This window comes from Miniopterus schreibersii (assembly GCF_964146895.1).
Source record: "Miniopterus schreibersii genome assembly, chromosome: 5".
In the NCBI taxonomy this organism is placed as follows: Eukaryota; Metazoa; Chordata; class Mammalia; order Chiroptera; family Miniopteridae; genus Miniopterus; species Miniopterus schreibersii.
In genome coordinates, this window is record NC_138106.1 from 80,594,781 (window position 1) to 80,616,217 (window position 21,437).

Sequence of the window (21,437 nt, forward strand, 5' to 3'; positions counted from 1 at the left end):
TGTGGCTAAATATAAATCACTTACAAATCAACTAATTTTATATACCAGTAATAAACAGAAATTAACACTTTAAAAAATCCAACAATAAAATGTACCCAAAGAATAGAAGTAGCTTGCAAATATTGCAAATTCTATATGGAAAAATATACTGGAAGACATTAAACATAACCTAAATAAGTACCATGTTCATGACAGACACAATGTCATAAAATAAAAATTCTCAATTTAAACCAGTACATTTAATGCAATCCCGACAAAATCCAAAAGATTTCTAAATTGACTCTAAAAGTAACAGAGCAGCAAAAGCCTCTAACAGACAAGCCATGCAACCAGAAAAAAGAATACATTGGGGAGCCCGCCCTATCTATCCTGAGACTCATTATAAAGTGGTACCAATTCAGTTAGTGTGCTTCTCACAGAGACAGACTGACTGCTGGAGAAAAAACAGACCTTCACACCATGAAAAGTGATATTTGACAAAAGTTGACTTCAGATCACTGAAGAAAGGACAAATCATTCAATAGCACTAAAACAATTGGTTATTTATTTGGGGGGGAAAAAAGAAATTGGATCCCTATTGTATAACATATAAAATAAGTTTCACAGGGATAAGTAGAAAGGCAAGTCTTTAATATTTTATAATAAAATATAAAAGAATACTACTGTAAGCTCAGAGTAGGGAAAGTTTTCTTAAAACATAGGAAGGCCTAACTATAAAGCATATGATGAATAAATTCAATTGTTATAATTAAAAACTTCCATCAACAAATAAAAAAAAGAAAAGATGAACTACAACATCACAAAGCACATTGCCAAAAACGATCTTGACATCTAGAATGTGTGTGTATGGGGGGGTGTATCCTGTAACATTTATATTAATAGTGGGTAAAATGGATAGAGGTTACCCCTAATAAGGGGTGTCAGAGTCTGAGCAGAATGAGGCAGTGTCTGTGGTGGAGTGGAGGGAACAGTGTGGTGTGGGAGTCAGAGCCCAAGCTCTGGAAGAGCAGTCTGGGTTGAGCAGGACTTTGCAAGGCAGGGGTCCAACAATGGGTGTCACTGCCTGAGCAGGGGGAGGAGGTGCCCATAAAAAGACGCACCGTGCTGTGCAATGTAGGGATCCAGGTAGGATGAGAAGGGCTTCCACACAAAGGGTCTTTGAAGCTCAAACAGAAATTTTTGGTGGAGGGGGTGTAATAGATATAGCGGATTTATTATATACTGTGAGACTAATCAAATAAGCAAAACATTTTACGTTAACGACAGGCAGGTTTCTTATGGTTAGAGGAGGTACAAAAGGGAAGAAAGTGTGATCTAACTGTAAGCATGGGAATGAAATCAGAGGTAGCAGTGTGGCTGACGAATGACAAGTCAAAAGAACATAGAAGCCAATCAGAAAGGAATCCCAGTGGCCAAATCAGGGCCAGACGAGCATCAAGATAAGTAACAACAGTAACTGATTATAGTTCCCTAAATAAAATACTGAATCATGAACTCATACAGATACAAACAAATTAATTAAGGAAATGAAAGTTTAATAAGGAAGGGGATATCTACATAGTTTCAAAGTACCTCCACATAAAATAATTATTAAATACAGAGGGGAAATGAGTAATGTCACAGTAGAGAAACGTGGCAAGACACCATCATAATCAAGTAATCCAAGTGGACATCCAAGTAATGGGTCAAAAGAAGACTGGGTGCCACCTGATAAGATACAGAGAGAAGGCACACTATCACATCTGTAATATTCCTGCCAGATAAATAATCATAACTTGCGTATAATCATGAGGAAACAGCAGACAATTCTAAAGGAAGGGACATTCTACAAAATAACTGGCCTATATAGTATTGAAAAGTGCTAAGGTCTTGAAAGTCAAACAAAGACTGAAGGACTATTCCATTCTGAAGGCTAATGAAAAGATGTTGACAAGTAAATGCAAGGTTGAGTCTGAACTGCATCGTTTTGCTATAAAGGACATTATTGGGACGACTTGTGAAAATTGAATGAGACCTGAAGATTACATGGTAGAAGATTAAATCAATGTTAATTTCCTGATTTTGATGGTTTTATTGTGGTTTATAGGACAATGTCCTTGCTTGCAGGAAATATACACTCGTTTATTCAGGGGTGATGAAGTGTCAAATCAAATCTTTGGGGGAAAATTTCCATTTTTAATGTGCTTGCAACTTTTCTGTGTGTTATTATTTTAAAACTTAAAAATATAAAAAATAAATTCCTTTAACACATAGTTTTAGGTACACAGTGGACAAAAGACAAAAACAAGCATTTTGTGAAAGAAAAATTCCAATGGTGAGTAATCATAGGAAAGGGTGTTCAACCTCATTAACAATCATAGATAGAAAAGCAAATTAAGACCACAATAAGATACCATTTTGTAGTCACTCTACTGGGAAAACTTAAGAAGACTGACAATTCTAAGTTTTGCCAATGATAATGGCTCAATGTGAGCTTCTGATACATTACTAGAGGAATGTAAACTCATACAATGACTTTGGAAAATAATTTGGCATTATCTCTACACTTCTCCTCTTAGGTATATATCCTAGAGTCTTGCACGTGTGCACCAGAACACATACAAAAGAGCACTAATATTAGCAATGCCTGTTGTATACAGGGAGTCCCAAAGAAATGTATACACACTTTGAATGATTGTAAAATCAGTGTTTATTAACACACAGTTCGTTTTTTAAATTTAAAAGAACCTACAGAAATGAATATTTTTTTTTGTCAATGCCTGTTTTCAACCTGATGATAGATCTGATCCAGGCACTGCTGATAACGCAGAGCAATGGAATCGCAACTGTCAAGAATCATTTTGTTCAGTAGTTGTGCACCCTCAATTCATCGATGGTTGTCGGTTTTATACTATGAACTTTATCTTTTATTTATCCCCATTAAAAAACTCTACTGGCACTTTACGATAAATTTTCTTTGTTCGAAGTTTAGTCTTGCTTCACCCATTATTTCAAATCAGTTAAACCTGAAAAGGAGTGAAAATTAAGTGAGTTATCAGCTGTTAAATTGTGTATATATGTTTTGGGGACATACAGGCTTATAGGTGTGAGTGCACAAAATACAAAGTTTATTCTTGTATTATTATTTATTAATCATTATATTCTTTTCCATATGAACAACTGTAAACCTACTTTTGCTCTACTCTGTATATAAAATAGCTACACACACACACACACACACACCTGTATCAATATAGACATATCAAAAACAAGTGAAATAAGCAAACAAAAACACCCAACAATAACCCAGATGTCTACCAGTAGAATAAATTCATACAATGGAATATTACTCAGCAACTACGTGTAACAATATAAATGTAAAAAAAAAACAAGTCTCAGAAGGCTACTTACAGAATACTACCATTTTTGCAAACTTAAAAAGTAAAATTAAATGGCACGGTATTTAAGGACCTACATTATAAACTCAGGATTACTAAAAAGAAAGTGATTAACACAAAATGGAAGAGTAAGAGGGTCAAGGAAGGCAGCAGGGGCAAAGGCATAGGCAAGGAGAGGCACACACATATTTAAAAAAGAACAAACAAAAAACCAAAACATTGTGCAGCAAGAATTTTTAACATATGGAATACCTGGCTACTCAGTCAGGGGCACTGACCTCTTTTCCCTTAGATTGTCAAATAAAAAAATGACAACAGCCAACACAACAATAGCTGTTTGGTGTGACTGAATATATTTTTTTGTCAGATCAGCAAAAAATATTTTTGCTGTGCTGCAGAATTTTAGTAATTAATTGATGTGTGCCCTGAGATGAGAAAGGTTGAAAATTGCTAGTCTAGGTAATAATTTGCACACATGAACAAATGCTACTTTCTAGGCAACAGATTTTCCTAACTCTACTTTTTAAAAAGTAAAAACAAAGGAGTATATAAAGAACCCCAAAGAACTTGAAAGCAGACTTGTAGATAAAACCTTACAGTATGGTCAATCAAAGAATGAGGCTAATTCATATCTACTATCAAAATGGTCTCAAATAAAACTAGCATAAATGCTTTCTTAATTACTGCACATTTGCAGAACTTTCTCATGCAGATGGTCACTTTGCAAAAATTAACACGAGAAACAGGCAAACTAAAGTAATTCGATATACTCTGATTCTGTACAAATAGTATTCCCTCTAAATATGTGTTTCCCCTCATTGTTCATATAGGTCATCAGTCATATATTCACCCTGATTGGCCAAAAGTGTGATGAGAAAAGCCTAATTCATTTTAAAGAGCACAATTTCTTTGCCCAATAAATAATTCCTTCTATTTATTTTATAGTACTTTTATCTGGCAATTATAATTCAATTTCCTGAACAACTTTGCATTATAGGTAGGGCACATATTATCAAGCAATACCTACTTCATGCAGCATAATATTTTAAAAGTTCTAAAATAAGTTAAAAATGTCAATGATGTTCTAAATCAAATTTTCTACCTAAATATGAAAAGTATTTTATGAGGTGTTCTCAGCATTTTATGTGATGAACACAGATTGAAAATCCTAGCTATGTGCTGCATCCTTATTAAATGCAAACAAGTACAATAATCTGATTAAAAGGTATCTTGGACTAATTCCCCTTCATAAGGAAAGCCATTGATCCTGATATATATCACACAAAATTAATTGTAGTGATTCTTTCTCTTGGCTTGGATTGCTACTGAGTGATATGCCTGAGCATTCACTATAGGCACACAATGCTGAGGAAGTTGGGGTCAGGGAAGATGATGTAGTTGTCAACAACACGTCCTTTAGAAAGATCACTGCATCATGTCACAGAGGAAACTGGCACAAACTAAATCTATACTATTGGTTCTTGTAATGGATTTCTTTTTTATGCATATTTTGGACAAGGTCTGGGGCTTCAAAAATGAGCCACTGCTTCAAAGAATACATATTTAATATGTGATTTTTGAAAGAAGAATATAGTACGCACTAAATAAATTCTCAGTGCATAAATGCTTCGAGTACTCTATTTTAAAATTATTTCTAGTATTTCCCTGTATTTGTTCAATGGAATATAAAATATCCCTCCCCATATAACACTTTTTTCTCCATTTCCTGATTTCTCCTTATTGCTGTGTTTTCACTTTATATTCTTTTAAAAGCCATTACAGTGGTACTCAGTTTTCGAATGTAATCCGTTCTGGAAGCCCGAGCTCTGAAGCGTTTGAAAACCGAGGGCCCCACAGCCCACAGCCAGGCCTCAGGGTCTGCACCCGGCGGAAGCCGCGGGGCCTGTTCCACTTCCAAGGCGGTTCCAAACCCGAAGCATTTCCTTCTGGGTTTACGGCGTTAGTGACCCGAAATGCTCGTCAACGGAAACGTTCGAAAACCAAGATGCCACTATACTTATTATTAATGGCGAATCTCATCCTTTTCAAAAATACAAATTGAGACCGGCCGGCATGGCTCAGTGGTTGAGCATCAACCTATGATCCAAGAGATAGCGGTTCAATTCCCGGTCAGGGCACATGCCTGGGTTGCGGCTCCATCCCCAGTTGGGGGCATGCAGGAGGCAGCCCATCAATGACTCTCTCTCATCCCTGATGTTTCTCTCTCTCTCTCTCTCTCCCTCTCACTTCCTCTCTCTGAAACCAATAAAGACATATATTTTTTAAAAAAACATTGATCTGTCCTCAATATTTACTTGACATCTCAAATTTAACATGCTAATTTACTGACGTTAAATTCAATCCCTGTTCTTCCTAATCTCAGATCACATCAACTCCATTCTAACTCTTCAGGCCAAAATCCTGGCCGCTATCATAGAGGCCTCTTTGCCCCTCATAGTCCACATCTAGACCATCAGCAAGTGCTGTGGGCTCTGCTTGGAAATACCCAGAATCCAACTATTTCTCATTGCTCTCGTCCAAGTCACCATCATCTCTCTCCTGGATTATTCCAACAGCTCCTACCTGGGCTCCTTGCTTCTTTTTTTTCCCTATTAATCCTTACCAGAGGATATGTTTTCCATTGCTTTTCAGAGAGAGTGGAAAGGAGGGAAGGAGAGAGGGGGGAGGGGAGAGGGGGGAGAGAGAGATACATCTACTGGTTGCCTCCCGCATGTGCCCCAACCAGGGGTGGGGAGTGAAAAAGCAACCCAGGTAACATGCCTTTGACTGGGAATCGAACCCGTGACCCTTTGGTGCACGGTCCGTTGCTCTAACCACTGAGCCAAACCGGCCAGGGCTCCTTGCTTCCATTTTTAATGCTCTTTGGTTTATTTAGCACAACAGACGGCCAAAGTGATTGCGACACTGCTCTACTGGGTCGTTCCTCTGCTCAATCCTGTCTAGCAGCTCCCCCTTCTGACGGCACTTCCTTCACCCCGCTCCACCGCAGAGTCTGCCTAGAACACACTTCTCCCTGGACAGGCCTACGCTGCCTCAGCTTTACTCAGGTCATCTTCTTAGTGAGACCTTCCCTGGGCATGATTCCATGCAGCCCCCCCCCCCCCCACACACACACCTTCCACGCTCCCTTCTCTGATTCAAATTTGATTTAGCATTTGGCATAAGATACCATAAAATTGAATTGCTTTATCTTGTTTGTCTATCTCATCAATAAAATACAAGCTCCATGGAGCAACATTTTCCCTGTTTGTTCCCTGCTCTATGGTCAGTAAGAGCAGTGGAATTCACTAAGCACTCCAAAACATATAGTGAATAAGTCTTTCCCTGTTTGTTCCCTGCTCTATGGTCAGTAAGAGCAGTGGAATTCACTAAGCACTCCAAAACATATAGTGAATAAGTCAAGGCATGACCGCCTACATTTGTGATCTCATAAAAAATTTGCAGAAATTAGCAAAACTGTGATCTCCCTCGCTGTGACAGACTGTGCAGGCTTCTCACAAACACGCCCCCTTCTCGTTTGCTGGCAGTAATGCTCACCCTCTTCCCCTTGGGAGCTGAATCCTGGTTAGGTCAAGCGAAGTTTACTCCACCCATCAGGTTTAGGCACAGGCATAAGATACAATCATGGTCAATGAAATTTACCTGGATATGTCTTCCTTATTTAAAAAAAATAGTGTAGCATGGAACATGGCCATGTTGTAACCACGAAGAGCGACACCGCCAAAACACACAAGATGGCAGAGAAGAGAAATGAAAGACACCCGTGTGGGTTCCTAGGAACATCATTACGGCAGTTCATTACCCACCGTACTCTAAGTTTCCTGCAGGATAATACAAAGATGTATCCCTTAAAGAGTGACACAGCCCCCACTATTTAGGCTAGTTCAGTAAGGTCTTCTACTACTTATATGTCAAACTAAAATGAAAATGTAGGTCAGGTATTTGTCCCCTTTTTGGTACTGCATGCCTAGAGAACATGTCATATGACAATAAAACAAGCGTCATACTTTCTCACAGGAATAATTTTATAAAAGTATGTTTGCTCTCAATTAAGAACTGAAAATAAATACATAACCAAAGAAAAGGCAGTCCAAATATAGAGCTTTGAAATAATTCAAATAGTAAAATTATGCTCTAAACTACTATATGCCTAACCTGGTTCTGCAGAGCTATTAGTGCTCGTCCAAAGGAAAAAAGGGAAAAAGGGAGACAGAAAGTTAGGTAAAAAGTGAGGAGGGAGCCTGGCCAGAGTGGCTCAGTGGTTGAGCATCGACCTATGGTCCAGGCGATCAGGGTTCGATTCCCAGTCAGAGCACATGCCTCCCCAGGAGGCAGCCAATCAATGACTCCCTCATCATTGATATTTCTCTCTCTCCCCCTCTCCCTTCCTCTCTGTGAAATCAATAAAGACTTTTTTTTTTTTTTAAAGGGGGGAGGGGAGAAGGGAGGCCTCAAGGCCAAAAAAAACCAGGATATGATGATTTAAACTTAACTAATTATGCTTCCTTTGGGTGCTACACACACTAGAAGGCAGTGGGGGATACCTTACCACTTATCCTTGAGGTAATCCTACAATGGAAGGGAAGGCGGGTTATGGGTCAGTCATGGTTTGAGTCAAAGAGCTAGGAGTTACTAGGTTTGGTTTTTAACTCAAAGCCAAACCACTAGTCAGTTACAAAGCCAAAACTCTAACTATCCTAAACGAAAACTCCTCAGCTTCTTAGTATAACAACCAACAAACCATACTGCCTCCTCATAAAAATCTTACAAACTTTAAAAATTCCCATAAATATAAAATCCCCATGCTATTAAATAGTTTACTTTGGACATAATGGCCCCAAAATAGAGAATATAAAAAAATTAACTTTATATAGGATAAACTTGGCCCTATACTTAACATAATACCTATAATATATGGTAACTAATTACCAATCTTTTATTAACTGTTACTGTATTTTGAAAAGTTACTGGATAAATTACGGCTCTGAAAAAAAATTACTGAAAGCCGCTGAAAAAAGTAGAGATGTCCTTCAAAGTTTTCTCACCATCTTCTACAATAGTGAGTGGAAGCAATAAAAAATATTTTGTTGTTAACTCTTGAAAAAGCCATCATGAGTCAACTTAAATCTGATCATGGTCAGGCTCACTATCTACCAGTCTCGGGTACAACCTTTGCCTCCCCTGCTTCTCCTTTGGGTCACTCTACAAACAAAAAGTGAAGCCAGAGGGAAAGTAGATGCATGAATGAAGACTGGATTAAAAGTACGGAGACATGGAATGACCAAAAGATAAATGTGGTCTTTTCTGTTACAGGTTGCTGTACCAGAAAACCAGGGACTGGTGGACTATAAACAAGACATTCATTTCTTACAGTTTCGGAAACTGGGAGGTCCAAGATCAGGTCCAGGCAGATACTGTGCCTGGTGAGAATCTGACTTTTTGGCTCAGACAGCCATCTCTCTGCTATACCTCATACGGCAGAAGAGGAAAGGGACTCTCTCTCCTGCCTTTTTGAGTAAGGGCACTAGTCACATTCATGAAGGTGGAGCTCACCTCCTAATACCATCTCCTGGGAGGTCAGAATATCAACATAGGAATTTTGAGGGGACACAAACATTCAGACCATAGCAGATTCACTGTAAAAATCTGTTTTTATAAAACATAAAGAAAGTGCTGTTTTGACAAAAGATTCCAATTATTTTAGTATTTTATCTTAATGTAAGCCAACTAGATAAGTATTATACAAAAATAAAAAGTATTTAATCTCAAAGTTCCAACATTAACCACTACATTTAAAAAACCCCAGGACTGTATTTCCTTGAAGCACTCAAGGCCATGCCCCAAAAGGTACCTATGGACTAACAAAAATAGCTAAAACTTATTGTGCACATGTGCCAGGAACTGCAGTAAGTGCTTTCTATGGTTAAAGTCCTTTCTCAAAACAACCCTATAAAGCTATCCCCATTTTACAGATGAGAGGGTGGAGTGTTAGAAGGTAGATGATTAGCCTAAAGACAATAATCCACTAAATGGCAGAGTTAGGATTCCCACCTATTCAAAAGCAGTGTCTCAATCCTTGTCAGATTCAACTGATTTACCTGTAAAACACTGCTTTTAATGTAATGTGGTTTCTTAATGATTTTTAAGAAACTTCAAACATATTTCTATGCTTTAATGATTTTCATCATGGAATGCAAGTTTTTAAACAACTATTTGGAAGGTTAATTCCCAGTTATTATGATTAACTTTTATTAAATGGATATCAAGTAAATGCCAATTACTGACAATTGTGCTAGGTCATATGTTATTGTACTTAATCATTACCTATAAAATAGATATATACAACTTTACAGATGAAGAAACTAAGACTCACGGGGTAGCGTGAGTTGCCCAAAGTTGTACAAGAGGTAAAGGGATAGACCTGGATTGAAATTCAGGTAAGTGTGCCTCCTTAACGCATTCCACAAATTGCTACTTAATGGAGCCTCCATAGTGCCAGAGGAACTGACTTGCACAACCTGACTCCTGATCATTTTATGAAAGACTAACCGTCTGTTTTCAAATTTTCTGCACCTAGTGCTTGGCTCAAGACACAAATATAATTACTAGTCCTTGATGCCTCCGCTAGCATCTTTAAAATAAAAACACAACTCTAGGGTAGTCTAGTGTATGGCAATTTCTATTAACAAATTCACCAACTACATTGCTTGTTACTAATGGCATAAGAACCCCAAATTTCCCTTACTGGAATAAAGTCTATTAAAACATTTTTGCAGAAAAATCTCTGAAACTTTTGTAAGTATCAAAAAGTTGAGGAAATGTTGATACTTTAAAATAAATCTTGACCCAGTAAGAACTGGCACTAGGCCTTTTATTTTCTTGCAGTCAGCAAAACTACAAACCTATAAAAATTCAAATAGTAGTTAAGGGCATGCATTTTATAGTACTTGCGTATGTGGTGAGTCACTTCACAAACTTTATACTGAGAACATTTTTAACCTGGATATGTAGGCAGAACTGATTTGAAAAACCTATAATGGCTATACAATGAAAGAAAAAGCAAGTCTGCCTGGGGTTTTACTAATTGTTTTCTCTGAAAACTGTTTTCTTTAGGGGAGAAAAAATATCACTGGCTCCTACGCACCTTACTTTACAGTGCAAACGCACTTAGAAGCTGCCATTTCTAACAGTGCATTAATCTAGATCTTCGGGAAAATCAAACGCAGGCCAGTTTAATCACCCAACATAAACAAGCAAGGGTTGTAAGGAGAGAGCAGAGTTGGCGGAAGTAGAGAGAATTGGGTCAGTAGGTGGCAGATGTTAACTGATTCAAACTTGACAGAACTTCAAAAGCATGGACTCAGCTTTGTGAAAATTCTTAAAGTGGAGAAAAGAAAAAAAAAGTGCAGAATGTGTAAAAGGGGGCACTACTAAGCAAAACAGTGGTCACCCAAAAACCTATTTTATTTCTTTTGAAAAATACAGAATTAACAATATTGTCAATAACATATTACCTTTCTAAAAAATTACACTAGTGGCAGCAAACTTTATTTCCTCATTTACTTTGCATAATATTCCTGTGATGTAGGTTGTATCATTTTTACAGGAAACTGAGGCTCAGATTAAATAATCTGCTAACGGTCTGTGCGGTGAGCTACACCTCAAATATAAACCTTATTATTCTGAGACCAGCATTTTATATACCACCATATTAAACTATGGCCATGATGGTGGTTACTTTTAGTATCTACACAAGAGGTAAAAGAGAAATACATCCTTTGGGTCAATTTTTTTTTTTAATAAAAAAAGAAACAAAACAACTACATCTGCCTTCTCTATCCCCAATAAATGTTTTCTTCTAAAACATAAGCCTACAAACAAATGACCAGTGATCGTGTGATAAACCTATCAGAAACAAAAGAGACCCTCAATAGCCTCAGCAATCTTGAGAGAGAAGAAAAAAGTGGGAGGAATCACAATACCGGATATTAAATTATACTACAAGGGCACTGTAATCAAAACAGCCTGGTAGTGGCATAAGAACAGGCATATAGATCAATGGAATAGAAGAGAGAGCCCAGAAATCGACCCACATCTCTATGGTCAATTAATACTTGACAAAGGAGTCAAGAGCATACAATGAAGACCGTCTCTTCAATAAATGGTGCTGGGAAAACTTGACAGGAGCATGCAAAAAAATGAAACTAGACCACCAACTTACACCATACACAAGAATAAACTCAAAATGGATTAAAAACTTAAATGGAAGTCATGAAACCATAAAAATCCTAGGAAAATACACAGGCAGTACAATCTCAGACATCTCGTGTAGCAGTATTTTGGCTAATACATCTCCTACAGCAAGAGAAACAAAGGCAAAAATAAACAAATGGGACTGCATCAAACTAAAAAGGTTCTGCACAGCAAAGGAAATCATTAACAAAATGAAAAGGGAACCCACTGTGTGGGAGAACATATTTGTCAATGATACATCAGATAAAAGGTTCATTTCTAAAATATATAAAGAACTCATACAACTCAACACCAGGACAAAAAACAATCCAATTAAAAAATGGGCAAAGGACTTGAATAGACACTTCTCTAAAGTGGACATACAGACAGCCAATAGATATAGGAAAAAATGCTCAAAGTCCCTAATCATCAGAGAGATGCAAATTAAAACCACAAATGAGATATCACCTCATACCTGGCAGAATAGTTATCATCAATAAATCAACAACAATAAGTGCTGGGGAGGGTGTGGACAAAAGGGAACCCTAGTGCGCTGCTGGTGGGAATGCAGAGTGGAGCAGCCACTATAGAAAGCAGTATGGAGGTTCCCTAAAAAGTTAAAAATGGAACTGCCTTTTGACCCAGTGATCCTACTTCCAGGAATATATCCTAAGAAACCCAAAACACCAATCCGAAAGAATGTATGCACCTCTATGTTAATAGCAGCATTATTTGCAATATCCAAGATCTGAAACGGCCCAAGGGCCCATCAGTAGATGAGTGGATAGAAAAGCTGTGGGACATTCACACCATGGAATACTATGAGGCTATAAAAAAGAAGGCACTCTTACCCTTTGCAAGAGCATGGACAGACCTGGAGAATATTATGCTAAGCAAAAAAAGCCAGTGAGAGAAGGACATATATCACATGATCTCACTTATATGTGGAATTTAGTGAACCAAATAAACTGACAAACAAAAAAGAATCAGAGGCATGGGTATATGAAAAAGACCGACAGAAGTCAGAGGGGAGGTGGATTGGGCAGACTGGATGGAAGAACATACATGCATAGCCCATGGATACACACAACAGTGTGGTGATGGCCGGGGCGGGGGGAGGGGGTGGAGGGAGGCAGGATTTGGGTGGAGGTGTGCAAAGGAGGGGAGAATGTGGAACATCTGTAATAGTGTCAACAATAAGTTAAAAAAAAACTGTAAGAAACAAGTCTATATGTTAGACCTTGAAAAGTTTTAAATAGTTCAATATACATATTCATTTCAAAAATTTTGGAGTTTAAAAAAAAAAAGTAAGTGATAATCCATTTCACATTAAAGAGACCAAGCTGAAGAGTGGTTACACTACTGTAAGAAAACTAAAAAGCTAAGAAAATAGCATTCTATGGTCATCAGACTAAGTTTAAACTGTATTTGATTTTCCAACAAATACTGTAATGATGTTTTTCATGCTTAACAGAAACTCATGAGAGCACTTAAGTAAAATAAAAATATTCATTTCTTATTTCCTGGAATTACTATGAAAATGGCAAATTAGCATGAACTCAGTACCAAAACAAACTCCATGAATATATATATAGATACAGATATAGACATAGATTTTTTTTTTTAATACTCATCCAGGCATATTTTTTCCATTGCTTCTCAGAGAGAGCAGAAGGGAGAGAGAGAGAGAGAAACATGACAGAGAGAAACAATTGGTTGCCTCCCGCATGTGCCTGACCAGGGATCGAGCCTGCAAACAATGTACATGCCCTTGACCGGAATCAAACTCGAGACCCTTCAGTCTGTGGGCTGATGCTCTAACCACTGAGCAAAACTGGTTAGGGCTCCATGCACATATTTTTAATACACTTGTCAAGATACCTTTAAAAACATTCACTGTAAGGCTATATCCGTTTCTGTTAGGAAATACATTTAGATCTCCTCTCAGAATTTTAGTCTGTAAAATAAAATAAGACAGAAGAATCGATTTTTTAATTACCGTTATAAAAAAGGCTAAATCTTTTCTAAACTTTATAACCTAGGTAATAAAATAAGGGCTCTGTATACTGGCTGCCTAAATATATCTGGGTGGCCTATGTAAGGTTAACTTCCCACAACTATTTAGTTGCCAAAAGAGTAATACCCAAATTGCACACCATATTTTGTTATGAATAAGGAAGACTTTGAAACCTCAATTATTGTCTCCTCTTTACAAATTCTATCTCTGTTACCACTTTGTGCCACCAAAATCTGAGCATTTAAACACAGAGATCATATGGGCCCACATTCAAGGCCTACTGTACATGTGATGAAAACATTTATGGGTTAAGATGCTGGATTTACAAAAATGGTTTCTTCCCTGAACCTCAACTTATCTCTTTCTTTGAACTAATTTCATTACCACCCAGATACACAATACCCATTTTTTTTTTTTTTTTAGGGGAAAAAAATCTCTAAGCATCGGAAACTTATTCCATTGCTAGATACTGGTCTTACCACTGGAATTGTATCCCAATCAAATAAAAATATTCTCATCACCCCCAATTCAGTCCCATTTAGAACCTCCACTAGCCAGATACACTATTTAGTTTTAAATACTCCCAGGAAATAGAATTAATAGGGATGGGGTCACCTTTCAGAAATTTATGGAAATCAGTGAAACGATGCTATTAAAAAATATATATTTTATCCTAATGTAATTCAATATGAAGATTTATGAATCAATTTTGAAAATTTAACAAAACTTCTAAGTTAATTCATCTTTTAAATTGATGCATTCCAAATAGGTAATTTATTACTTTCACAAAAAGTATCTGTATCATTCTTTCTTGTTTCAGAAGAGTAATAAAGAAACTTATAGCAAACATTCAGCTTACATAATAAATCAATCTTGCCATTATTCAGGTAAGAAATACTATAACATTCTGCATATTTCACATGAAGTTAAGCCAATGACATTTATATATTCAACACAATACAGTTTGGATACTACAACAAATATTTGTATCACACTTTGGAACCAGCAAATTTTTAACAGGCAGGTTATCATTTCATTTTCACACAAACCACATGCAAAAACCGCTGCACAGTAAGTTTAAATAATTTGTGTGGTATAATACAAAATACATTTTTATCATTTTTTTTTAAAAATGCTTCTAAAGCTCAAGGCTATACCTGGAGTTGTTTCATCAACAATTTATTACTCTGTATACATGAGGCATCAAGCTGAGTGCTTTGTAAATCACAAATTTATAAAAGATAAGATCCCTTCCCTTCAGTTTACAATCCTGCTAAAAAGACGACGAAAATAAATGCAGTGCGAAGAGCACTCACCAACTACGTAGGAAAAGTGGAAGAGAGCGTAAGTTCCTTTCTTTGATACAAATCACGGAATGGGTAACATTTTGATAAAAGAAAACTGGTGAGGTCACAAGACATCTCAGGTCACAAGACTTGTGAGATAAAGATGGCACAAACAGGGCGGCAGTGTAAGAAATGTGCAATCACCATGCTGACGGGTGAGGCAAATGGGCTGTGATGCTGGGATGAGCAGGAGCCAGGCAGAAAGAGGACTTGGCCTTTACCTTGTGGGCAAAGGTCTTTGTTCAGAGTAATGATACTTCCTTCAGAGAGTTTACTGTGCTACGGTGTGTAGGATATGTTGTATGATAAAAACTAAAAGGCAAAAGACCAGTTAGAAAGCTGCTGCAGGAACTAAGAGTCGTGAAGTAGTAAAGCTTGAATTTGGAAGACGGCAGTGGAAAGAGAAAGAGATAAACTAAAACTCGCAATTATTCCTGTTCTAATGAAAATGATTATTGAAATAGTCATCTATATGGTTGTCTGCCATCGTGTGTTAAATGAAGGCATAATATAAAGCAAAAACTTGCAAATAACTGGCAAGAAACACTTTGATTAAATAATCTCAGAAAGTTATATTCTATAATAGGATAAACACAACATCTCCTTTGAATGTTTTCTAAGACAGCAAATACCATTGCTTGATGTTTTTTATTACGTTTTTGTACTATTTTAAAAACATTTATTGTAGGTGACCTAAAAATAAAGCTTCCCAAAATTAAAATTAGAAAATATCTGTATAAAATGAATGACAATCTACACCTTTCTGTATAGAAATTCATCTTAAAAACTATCAAGGTCTACCTGACCCATACTAAGTTTACAATAACAAAATGCAATGTTTGCCTCTATATTTTATAGGAACAAATGAAATAACTTATAAATTTACTTCTCAAACTGGTAACCAACATTATTTTATGACCCAAATGGAAAAACACACCTATGAATACAAAAAAGATAAATTACCTGATCAGAATAATAAACCCTATTTTTGGAAAACCTTGTATCTACATATTACTTTTCATAGGGATATGTGTATCAGTTTGATGAATAAATGACTTTCAACTAATTTAAATTATCAAAATGCATTATTATACATACAGCTGAAGATTTTTATTTTCTCTTGCTTTAACCCTGCCCCAGAAAATCCACAAAGGCAAATTTTCAGGGGTGAAAAAAAAGTTTATCTTCTCCATGCATTCAATAAATATTTAGTCAATAAATACTTACAAGCTCCTTCTACATGCCTAGTATTTTTTTAAAAAACTACTTTATTAAGGTCTGATCAATATACAAAATGCTGTACATATTTATGTATAACCTGATGAATTTGGAGATAAGTATGCACTGTGACACCATCACCATAGCTAATGCCATAAACACATCCATCACCTTCCAAGCTTCCTCCCACCCTCTTTCTTTATTTTTTGTGTGGTAAGAATACAGTGGTACTTCAGTTTTTTAATGTGATTTGTTCCTGAAGACTTCTAGTTCTGAAAGGTTCAAAAACCGAGGGATCCACAGCTGACAGCCAGGCCTCAGGATCTGCACTCGGAGGAAGCCACGTGGCATGTTCAATTTCCGAGGCAGGTTTGAAAACCGAAGCATTTCCTGCCAGGTTTACGGGGTTCATAACCCGAAATGCTCATCAACAGAGACGTTCGAAAACCAAGGTGCCACTGTACAACATAAGATCTACCTCTGAGAAAATTTTTAAGTTTAAAATACAGTCTTGCTAACTGTATGTATTATGCTGTACAGGAGATCTCCATTCACCTTGCAGAGGAGAAAGTCTGCACCTTCTGGCCAGCACCTCCCCGTTTCCTCCTTCCCCTACTTCCTAGTAACCACCTTTCTACTCTGCTTCTGAGTTTGACTGTTCTGGATTCCTCGTATAAGCTGATCATGTAGCATCTGTTCTTCTGTGTCTGGCTTATTTCACTTAGGATAATGTCTAGGTTCACCCATGTTATCACAAATGACAGGATTTCCCTTTTTTTTTTTTGAGGTTGAATAATATTCTATCGCATGCAAATACCACATTTTCTTTATCCAGGTATGCATTGATGAATATGTGCGTTACTACCATGTCTTAGTTTTGTTTTAACTTTTTGTGGAACCTGCATATTGTTCCATCGTGGCTGCATCAACAGATGCCCAGCATTCTTCTAGGTCCTTTTAGATATATCAGTGATGAACACAACAGAAGATTCCTATCCTCAGGGAGCTTTCATTTTAGAAGGAGAAAACAATAAGTAACTAACTAAAAAAATAAATTTCATAGTATGTTTGAAGGTGCTAAGTGCTGTGGAAAAGGAGAGGAGAGAGGAAGGAGAGGAGGCTTCCACTTTGAGTGGTGTGGTCACCAGGCCTCATTGAGAGGTCTTATCTGCTAACACAAGGACTTTAGTTTTATTGCAACTGAGATGAAGGCTTTTAAGCAGAGAAATTATTTTCTTTCTTTTTTAAATAGTCAGTAAGATGCACTATTAGAACTGGTGTCAAAAAGGATAGTTGACTTCATTTAAAGGAAAGAGGTAGTACTGTAAAAAATGTGTTGGTAGGTAGGGCTATCAAACTACCTCAGATCTAGAACCCAAAATACTAGTTAACAAGTGTAATTATGGCAGGTATAGCTCAAGGGGCTTTACCCCTGAGGACACTCTGTATGTGACCATTTTCACAGGTCAGTAAGTAGTCCCTGACCCACATACCAAATTCTGAGCACTAAAAAACTTAAAGCAAACTAATTTCATAGCAAAATCTGACCCAGGTTCATATAAAACATTATAATTCTTGATTTTTCCTACTTGGCAAATATATATGTAAAAAAAAAAAAAGTTAACCCTAAACATCTAGGAAACCTCTAAATACCCTAATTAACGAGAAGCCATAGGTATATCTATACGTACACATTCAACCGTTTTTGTTTAAGTGCCCCATTTTATTCAGAAGAAGGCAAGAGCTACATCATATGGATTATCACATTCAAATTAAACCAGCACGCTTTAAGAGTAGCATTCAATCCAGCATATAACCTAGAGTAAAATGGCAGATGTGAATGTTACAGATTTTTATTTTACAGTTTAAAAAAATGTGTATTTTAACACATCAAAATTACAACTAAACTACAGAAAAACCATCATTCAAAGCTGCCTGAAATCTGGCTGAACGGAAGTCCTACGACTAGAGATTTACAGAAGAAGCCACACTGAGACTGGCAGGGGGCGGAGGCACGGAATGGACTGGTCCCACAGCCACGTATGGAGTCTTCTTAATCGGGTGGGATACCTTGGCTGCGGAGGTCTACACACTTTAACAGCTGGTAACTCACTTAATTTTCATTCCTTTTCAGGTTTAGCTGATTTGAAATAATGGGTGAAGCCAGACTAAGCTTTGAACAAAGAAAATTTATCCTAAAGTGCCACTAGACTTTTTTTATGGGGATACATAAAAGATAAAGTTCAAGGTACAAAAACACAACAGTTAAATTAAGGGCACACAAATAGCGAACAAAATGATTCTTTTTTTTTTTTTAAATATATCTTTATTGATTTCAGAGAGAGGAAAGGAGAGGAAGAGAGAGAGATAGAAACATCAATGATGAGAGAGTCATTGATCGAGCCCGCAACCAGGGCATGTGCCCTGACTGGGAATCAAACCCCAACCGCCTGGATCCTAGGCCGACGCTCAACCTCTGAGCCACACCCGGCCGGGCAACAAAATGATTCTTGATGTTTGTGATTCCACTGCTTCGAGTTATCAGCAGTGCCTGGACCAGAACAGTCACGAGTTTGAAAACAGGCATTGGCAAAAAAAATTATTCATTTCTGTAGGTTCTTTTAAATTTTAGAAATGATCTGTATGTTAATAAACACTGACTTTATAATCATTTAAAGTGCATATACATTTTTGGGGGACACCCTATAGATGACTGCAGGGACAGGGCAGAAATGTCACAAGAATGACTCTCACAGACATAATGTTGATAAAAAATTCAGAAGCAAAAGAGCTCATACTACAATTTCAAATGTATAAAGTTTCAAAAACAGACAAAACTAATCTATGATAAGAAATACCAAAGACTGCCCTGGCCGGTTTGGCTCAGTGGTTAGAGCATCAGCCTGCAGACTGAAGGGTCCCGGGTTCAATTCCAGCCAAGGGAACATACCTTGGTTGCATGCTCGGCTCTAGTGGGTGCGCATGTGGGAGGCAACCAATCAATGTTTCTCTCTCTCCCCTCCCCCCCCACTCTCTCTGAAAAGCAATGGAAAATACATCCTCGAGTGAGGATTAAAAATAATAATAAAAAAATACCAAAGCCTGGTTTCTGCTGGGTGGAGGTAGTATTTACTAGGAAAGACAGCCCTCTGGGGTAGTGTGTTAGGTATGCAGGGTATGCTTATGTAAAAAATCATAGACCTAGCAAGTAAAGTGCCTATCTGACTATATGAAGTTATACTTCAGTAAAGTGTTTTGTTTTTTTTTTAAATAAGTACCTTTAAAAAAAACCATATGGTAAGTTATTTTCAAAAGAACGACTTAAACCCAAACAAATCCTTTTCTGAACTTATGTGAGAATTTGTCTTCTTAAGTCTGCATCTAAACTTAATTTCTTTTTAATAAAAAATAGTAACCAGTTCAATGTTATTTGAACTTAACTCTTAATTTTGAGACTGCATAACTTTTAGAAATGAATAATTCATAATGACTTTAAAAGTACAACAATCCTCTTTATAACTAATAGGTATAAACCATTTGAATTTTTTTTATTGATTTTAGAGAGCAAGGAAGGGAGAGAGGGAGAAAGAAACATCGATGTGAGAGAGAAACATGGATCAGCTGCCTCCGGCACATGCCCTAACCGGGAATTGAACCTGAGACCTTTCGGTGCACAGGATGATGATGCTCCAACCAACTGAGCGACATTGGCCAGGGCAACTATTTGAATGTTTATATCTTCAAATATTTAATTGTAATAGTTAATTCTTATTTTCAATTTTAAAAGAGAATTTTAAATTCCACATATTCCAGAGTTTCTGATCGTATCATTTCTTTTACTGATAAAGTATATATAGAAAAAATTAAATTTAGTATTTGGGGGATTCATTTACAAGTTCTTTTACAATCCTAATGTGCTTATTTCAATTCTTACTTGCTTTTACCCTCCCTCTCATAACTGACAGGAGGGGGGAAATATTGCTTTGCCAATAGTGAATAATCTTGAACATAGAGAGTTTCTACTTTAAAAGTTCAATATAATAATATGCTATGGAAACATAAAAAACTATATTCATTTAATTCTACAAATTCATACTCCTCAACAAGTGATTAAGAAAATATGTAAAACTGGTTTTTGTGCTATTTCATGTGAATATAAATCATGAATATCCAGTTAATAAAGTAAATATGTACTGAAAGAATGAGGCCTATTTACTGCAACTTTAAGAAATATGCATTTTTTTAAGTGTATTTGTGTCCTTCCTTCATCTGTTTCTATTCCAAGCAAGACAGCTGGCAAGTTTTTTAAAAGGAAAACACAAGACTTAAGGGAGGTCTAATGGTGGACACTCGGAAGGAAACTTTGGGTGTGGCTGAAGGGGTCCCTGTTTACCATTGACTTTGGCCAAACTAGGTGGTGTATTCCCATGGGGCCCTGGGGTTACAAAGACAACACACTAAGCAGGTAAGTTTCTCACCTGATAATCTTACTATCCCTCCCTAGTTATACATCACATGTCCCGAGACTCTGGCAACAAGCAGATGAACTGCGATGCTACCACATCAAGCTAACCACATGTGACAATGCAGATAGGGATTCAGTAGACGAGCTGGCAGGGGCAGAGGCAGGTGACCTGGTTGCATAAGTCCACAGATCCTGATGAAAGACTGATAGAAAGATGGCAGCTGATTCCTAAACCAGAAGGTAGACTTGTCGTAGGCAGGAGGACTTTCGGACTGCCAGATTTATTTAATGCATATTTCACACTGTCTTAGATAAACAGGAACCTTTTATGTCTCATTTTTTAATCAAATCATTCTTTCAAATAGTTCAATACTGAAAAGATAAAATGTAAATACTTCAGATGTTTAAAATAGGCAAAACTGGTTCCATCTAAACCAAATATCTTTCACTCACGCTAAGTTCAGAATTTACCATAACTGAAATGTATCCCTCCCCTCTGTAACAAATGTCAAACATCTAACTTATTAATATGTAAAACCTAAAGAAAAATAAATAACAAAATATGGCATAATCTTTCTTTCCTATAACTGAAAAGGCTTAACTACATTTTTTTAAAAATGAAGCAATGACACAAAATACAATACCTTCTGAATGTGTTTCTCCAAAATGTTAAAATAATGGGTCCTGAGAAGAGTTCTGAAATAGCTCACAATCCAAACACTCCCTGAAAATTAAGAGAAAGAAGTGTTACTTCAAGTGCA

The 21,437-nt window shown here is 36.9% G+C and overlaps 1 protein-coding gene across 5 annotated transcripts in view; it reads right to left on the reverse strand.

Moving 5' to 3' along the window:
* Positions 1 to 21,437, reverse strand: part of NRIP1 (nuclear receptor interacting protein 1) — a 90,574-nt gene that overhangs the window by 50,511 nt on the left and 18,626 nt on the right. For all 5 annotated transcript variants that reach the window (XM_081139176.1, XM_081139175.1, XM_081139178.1 and 2 more), the window contains exon 2: positions 21,321 to 21,400. The gene's annotated coding sequence lies outside the window, so the exon portion shown is untranslated. The remainder of the gene's footprint in view (positions 1 to 21,320; positions 21,401 to 21,437) is intronic.